General features: G+C 35.9%; 1 protein-coding gene across 1 annotated transcript in view; it reads left to right on the plus strand.

Moving 5' to 3' along the window:
- GCFC2 (GC-rich sequence DNA-binding factor 2) overlaps nt 1-7613 on the plus strand; it is a 61747-nt gene that overhangs the window by 1035 nt on the left and 53099 nt on the right. The window lies entirely within an intron of this gene.

Genomic DNA, 7613 nt, shown 5'->3' on the forward strand with positions numbered 1-7613 from the left:
GAAATATTTATCAATGAAATATCATATCTGTGATTTATTTCAAAATAATGTGTGAGAAGAGAAGTGAATGGGAATAGAAATAAACCAAATTGTCCATGAGTTGAAAATTGTCAAAGCTGAGTGATGAGAGTTCATTAAAGTGTTCTTTCTACTTAGTATATATACTTGGAAGTTTTCCATAATACAGTTCTAATTAAACTGAATCAATTGGATGTCCATATAAAATTATTTGACATTTTGCTTCATACAAAAAAAAGTGGGTATAACATAGATCTATATCTGTAATATAATAGCAGAGAATATCTTTTTAACCTTGGGGTAGAGAAAAAGTTCTCAAACAGAACACATAAAGAATAAATGGTAAAGGAAAGATTAAGATTAAATAAATTGTATTACATTAACATTAAAAATTTAAGAATTTCTCTTTATGAGAAAATAACCAGTAATAAGGTGAAAAGGCAAAGCGCAAAATAAGAGAATATATTTGCAACACATATATCAGTCAAAGGACTCATATACTGAATACATAAAGAAGAGCTACACACCATTAAGAAAAAAACAGACAACTCAATAGAAAAATGGGTAAAAGACTTGAACAGGCAATTTACAAAAGAGGAATTCTAGATAGCCTATATACATATAGTATATGCACATGTGTATGTATACGTACATATATGTATGTAATGAAAAAGGATCATCCTCATTAGTAATCAAGGAAACTCAAATTCAAAGCACAAGGACACATACCCAGATGGCTAAAACTAAGACAGCTGACAATACCAAGTGTTAACAAGTATGAGGAGCCAGGGAAATTTTAATACACTGCTGATGAGAGTGTAAATTTAGGCAGCTACTACTTTGGAAGCTGGTATTTTCTATTGAAGTTGAAGATATGCATCCCCCATGACCCAACAATTCCATTCCTAGGTTTATACCCAACAGAATTGTGTGTACATGACCCTGAGACAGATATAAGAATGTTAATGACGTTATTTGTAATATGGCAAAAAAGTAAAAATAACCAAATGTTAACAACATTAGGATAGATAAATAAACTGTGTATATTCATACCACACAGCAATAAAATAACTACATTTACACAGAACAACACAGAATTATAACACAAGCATATATTAAGCTAAAAAAAAGCCAAGCACAAAACAATAAACATGGTATGATTCCATTCCTATAAAGTTCAAAGACACAGACAAAACTACACCCTAGTGTTTATGCATACTTAAATGGTAAAAATATTTTTTAAAAAAGAAAGTTATTACTGTAAAAGTCAGAACAGTGGCTACTTTTGGGGATAGAGTGAAATAATTGAAAGGGGACACAAAGGGGATTGCTAGGTGCTAGCGATCTCCTATATCTTGGTTTTGGTGGTTGTTACAGAGGGATTTGCTTTGTGATAAGTCATTGAACTGCACATTTTTGTTTTGTGCATTTTTCTGTGTATGTGTTACATTTCATATTGAATGAAGCATTTTTCATTCAGTACCTCAAATGAAAAGCCCCAGCAGAGGCATTAAAATGAAACTAGGAAACCCATTTGTTGGAATAGAAGGAAAGCTCTAGAATTTTTCCTAGAACTAAAAGGCAAGGGGTTTAAAATAAAGAAAGTCACCCATAATCACCCTTGACACTGACCTTCTGTGACATCATTTCCTCTTAAACCTTTTAAATTGCCATGTATATTGACCTGAACATGATTTCCCTGCATGAACAGGTTGTGATCAGTTAACACAGTGTGATTTATTTCACAAGACTCCTTTTCCTTGAGAGGAATTGCCCTGATGATGTGTCATGTGGTGGTTAAGACTAAAGGCTTCAGATTATGCTGCCTGGGTTTGAATCTCCATTCCACCACTCGCTAGCTAGTTAACTCTTTGACTTGGGAGCTTTTCTTAATCTCTCTCTCTCTTTCTCTCTGTTCCTCTGTTTCTTCATCAGTAAAACAAGGTAACAACACACCTTGTAAGATTGCTATGAGTATAAAATGAGATTATGTATGTTAAGTGCTTCTCATAGTATCTGAACATAATGTTAATATTAATAGTTGCTCAATAAATCGTGGCTGCTATTATTATTCCATTGCCTACCAAGAGTCAGTGCTTTTAACATCTAACTCTTTTGAGAAGTGAAATCAAAATAATTCCCTGTCCCCGTGTTAAACAATACCGGATCAAATGTACTTTCTTGTCCCTATCCTAAGCAATTATGATAGGAAGCATACTTTCCTGTTTTGTGTGCTAAACCATACTAGGACTAAACAAAAGTACTTATTCCTAGAAGTGCCTGCTCCTGGAAGATAAGACTGTGAGCCAACTATTAATAAAAACAATGTATTTATCAAGATTAACAGCTTGCTTATTCAGCTTACTTTAAGACCTGGCTTTCCTGTGCTCGCTATTCCAAAGCAATTATATCATAAACTCTGCCCAAGCCCTACCAGATTTCTTCTTTACAAGACCCACCTTAAAATCACCCAGCACCTCTTAGTTATTGTGAATATTGCTGCAATGAACACTAGAGTGCTAATATTTCTTTGAGATCTTGATTTCAATTCTGTTGGATAAACACCCAGAAATGGGATTTCTGGACCATATGGTAATTCCATATTTAATTTTTTAAAGAATTTACATATTGTTTTCTATAGTGGCTGCACCATTGTGTCCATCAACAGCTGAATGGATAAAGGAAATGTGTTATTATACATACAAGGGAATATTCTTCACCCTTTAAAAAGAAGGAAATCTTGCAATATGTAACAACATGAATTAGTCTTGAGGACGTCATGCTAAGTGAAATAAGCTACTCATAGAAGGGCAAACACTGTTTGATTCTACTTATATGTGGTAGGTAGAATAGTCAAACTCATAAAATTGGAGAGTAGAATTGTGGTTGCCAGGGGCTGGGAAAATGGGGAAATGAGGAGTCACTAATCAACAGGTATGCAAGATAAATAAGTTCTAGAGATCTGCTGTACAACATTGTCCCTACAGTTGACAATACTGTATTGTACACTTGAAAATTTCTTAAGAGGGTAGACTTCATGTTAAGTGTTCTTACCACAATAAAATAGAATTTTTTAAAAAATCATCCAGCCGAGGCTCTAAAATCCTATAAAAAGTTCTGACTTATTCTTCCATTTTCAGACACTTATAAGACTCTGTCAAGGTGGTGTTCTCCACTACTGTAGTTTATCTTATAAACTTGGTTTTGCTTGATCAATAGGTTTTTCTGGTGGTCCTTGGGGAACTTAACAGTTAATCAATAGACTAGTTCAAGCAAACAGAGTGGCAGCTCAAAGACATCTACTCGTTCTGAAAGTTAGGATCTAAAATTGAGAAAGTTCTCAATACTTAAGATTACGGGATATCAAAAGGTATTTCCAATAAGCCATCTCCTAGGGCTAATTTGGTTCCTGAAACCTGACTTTTGGGAACAGGACCCCATGCGTTATGACCTTCTGGTCCCAGCACAGCGCTCTTGCCATAGTAAATGCTCAGAAAACAGATGCTGAAAAAAATGAAAGCACAATTAGTTCCATATTTCAATGGATGTGTTTTCACAGTAATTTTTTTAATTACCAAGGAAGAGAGATATTTTATTTATAAATGTGACTTCCCCAAATTTTTTCCTCTGAGAAATTTTGAAATAAGTTGGCTTAAAAACAAAAATATATCCATTGCTTATAAGAGAGAATGAAAAAATAGCTCTCTAATAAGAAAGGAGGCAATCTCTAAAAGATTATTTTGTACAATCCTTCTGTAAGTAGCACATCTCTCACTAGAGGGAGCTCAGAACCCACCATTAAATGGCAAACAAGCTGAATAAATTGTCATTTCGCTTTAAAGGGAAAAGTCTGCTTGGGTAAATATGACATTGATTCTCAGAAGTTTGAAGTTTTTTACATGCCAATTTTCTTTAACTGTTAACTTCTACAATTCTAAATTACATAAAAGGGGAATAATGCAAAATCTCATAATGATCAGCCAGTTAATTAATAAGCTAGTAATGTAAATAAGTACAGTGTAGAGCAAATAAGAACTATGGCATTATCTTTATCCTCTGGGAGGGCGATAATTTTCTGTATTCATGAATGAGCAGAAGGAATAATACAAGGTAGCAATAAACATGGGTACCTGGAAGGGCTGTTTGGAGAAACACAGTTCTTGCTGTCTGGCTGCCCTTTTCCTGTGTCAATATGTAACCCTACAGAGCATCTATCTTCCCTTTAAAGTTGCACCTTCTTGGGTACATTTGGGGAAGGGGGCTCTCTCCTAGCCATTCCTAAGCCAATGTGCTCAGCAGCCCGCTCCCTGCCTATCACCCACTCCCTCTCCTCTGACACTTGCAGCTCAGACACTATGGAGCCACAGGCCCTTCTCATCTACCACCCTGACCTGCTGCAAAGCCCTTCATTCTCAACAGCAGTGTTAAGATTGTGTATGGAGCTAAGTTTTACTAAAGGTTTGGGAGAAAACAGTACCATATCTTAGAAGCCCCTCTGCCCCCCACCCCCATTCTGTAACTGGGAACTTCTCACTGACAGTCATTTCTCCTCCAATGCCAGAACCATGACCACGCCCCACCCTCCACCCTTTGAAATTCTTCACATGTCTTTACCCAAGACTAGGGTTCCAAAATGTCCCATACAAGTATGTCCCAAATATTGTATAAAACATATTTATACTTAAAAAAAACTATTCCTTGTTTATCTGAAATTCAGATTTTCCTGGACATCCTATATTTTTTCTAAATCTGGCAACTGTACCCCAGAGCCTTGACTCTGCTTTCCCTGGCGACAGAGGAGAAAACTCAGGATTCCTCTGGCTCGATTAAACAAATTCTCTTCACTTTATCCTCTCCCATCTAGGCAACACCCAAAGAAACTCACTTTTCTCACTTATGTCCCTTAAATATTTGCTTATGTTTAAATAGTAGAGTTTTTTTTCTTTCTGTCTCAGTAGCATTCATGTTAACCATACACTAGACACTACACTATTAATAGTTATGGGGACATCAAGATGTGGGCCCATCAAGAGAAGGGCCCTGTCAGGGGAGGTGGTGTCTTCTAAAACAGGAAAGTAAGCAACTAGTCCACATTACCTGATGGCTCAGAACTCAAATGAAAACATTAAATTCTACCTAATGTTTTCACATTTTGGTTGTTAATGTGGTTTGTGAGTTGGTGACTTTCAGCTAAGACACCAACATCATGATTAGATTATCCTTAAATAAACTGCGGCCTTTTGAGCAACACTGGGAGTGAATTTTGTCCTGATGACTATCTTTCAAATTGAGATAGACACCCAAAGTGATTCTGGAGCCTCTGGAGAATCCTTCTTGAGGAGGTGCAGGTAGATTTCCCCCTTTCATGAATAACTTCTAGACTTAGATAGCCTCAATCACTATGAATAGATTCTTATTAATACTTTTCCTTCTTGAGGACTATTTAGTTTCCAAATTTTGAGATACACAGTAACATTTGCACGCTGTAACAATCTGAAATGAAGTTCATCAATGATTCAGTTACTTGAAACATTTTTTTAAACTTCGTAAGTGTGATTAATATTTTACTGTATACTCTTGGATCTTGCTATTTAAAGTGTGGTCCTCAGACAAAGATTCTTGGCTTCACCTGAGGGCTTGCTAGAAATGAAGACTCTCAGTTCCTACCATGGAGCTGTTCAATCAGCATCTATATGTCCACACAATTCCCGGTTGCTTTGAAGAATGTTAGATTTGAGGAACACTAGTCTAAGGCCTAGCATTTGTCTGTCCTAGTAGGTGCATAGCAAATGATGACTGAATTGTACAATATATTAATATGTTTCTTTAATCATGCATAACAGAACACTGAATTTCCCTTTAATTGCAATCATTACCATCTTCTTCATTCTCCTCACCATTCTAAAATCATAATCTGCTGTTTGGTTTTGCATTAACTGCTTGGTGGTATGATTTAGAAAGATACCCTCCTATGATTTAGGAGAATAGCACAGTATTCATGCAGGACTTGGGAATTCTGCATGGAAAGATGGTATACTGAAAAGCACTGGTTTGATGGAACCCATCCCTCCACCCTCAATCTTTAGAGTTTACTCTAGTTACAAGAAACACTCGGCCATGGTAGGAAGCTGTGCTTTCATATACCACATGTATCTCTATTCTCCAGAAATATCCTTTCCATACCATTTGCCACTATCTCACTGAAAAAAACTTTCTGGCAGTGCACTAACTTTACTTGTATTTAAAAAGAGAAGCCTTTCTTTACAATAAGTTATTATTAAATTATGAATAACTGATAATACTTTATTATAGAATTTCCCAAGTTTATTATGGGGAATATTAGTTCACTGAGAAAGGCCATGAAAAAAGAGTTCTGGGACCAGATCCATCCGGGCTACTCTACCCCTTCTCTATCCCTTTGGTGAAATGTAGTCACTGATATGATGGTAAATGTTTAATATCTGAGACAAGATCCCTGATTTATAGGGTCTTCAAATTTCTGTGGCATAAATATTCCCATTATGGCTGATTTAAGCTGATAACATGACATCACTAAACATGCAGCTGGTAATAGGTGTGCTTTAGCTCAACATTATATAATATTCCTACCACACAGATGCATTTGACATAAACCTCAGTGGCATACATAACAGTAAAAGGTAGTAAAAGTTAGGAAGTGGTAAGTTTTGAGTTATTACCTTTATTCATAATATACTTAAGTTGTAAGTTCATATAATTCAATTTTCAATAATGACTGTGTTTAACAACTGGCTCTCACAATTTCTGAACATTTTACAACCAGCTCTCCAGAGTCCACAGGAGCTGACCCCAGCTCATCACTTAACGGCTGTTTCACAGCTTAGACATTCACAGGCTATGGTTCCTGACACATGCAGGGAATAAATTGTGGACTCATCCGCAAAGCTAATATCCGGGAGAAAGGCTGTCATCAGTCTACCACATGTCTATTCAGGTGTCTATTCTGATTCTGTTAGCCTTGTTCCAGGAGGTAGACATGGCTACGGAAACCCGATGGGGGAGAAATTTCCAGAGTATCAGCTTATTGGTGGGGTATACCCTCCAAAAGGTACTTCAATGCCCATTGTATTTATGACTCTCCTCCGATCAATTTTAAAATACAATCCCTATGAGACTTCCCAGGAAAGAAATGTTGTTTTTCTGCTTTTTGAGCAACTAGAACATCGATAATCAGTAGAAAGAAGCTGAAGAAGTTGGAATTGGTAACGGTCATCTATGACGGTGGTTTCATACCTTTCTGTTTGCACATTCTTCTAGGAATTTTAAAAATTCATTACCCCGTCACATTTTTAGATAGACATCTCTAAGTTTTTATTGTAAGTTTTGACAGTTGCAAAGAATGCAATTTGACTTTTTAAATAAAAATTATGTCACTCATTTCAACGTATCTAGTGTAACCTAAATGTCAAACCTATTTAATACTCAATATCATTCAATAAGTACACAAATCCTTTGTATCATTGCTTTTTCTCCTTGAATTTACATTTCTATTCCCTACAGCATTTTACCTAAGGAAATACAGTTTACGCTTGAAAATCTTTTATTGATCAATTGAT

The sequence above is a fragment of the Propithecus coquereli genome, unplaced genomic scaffold, assembly GCF_000956105.1.
Source record: "Propithecus coquereli isolate 6110/MARCELLA unplaced genomic scaffold, Pcoq_1.0 Scaffold93, whole genome shotgun sequence".
Lineage (NCBI taxonomy): Eukaryota > Metazoa > Chordata > Mammalia > Primates > Indriidae > Propithecus > Propithecus coquereli.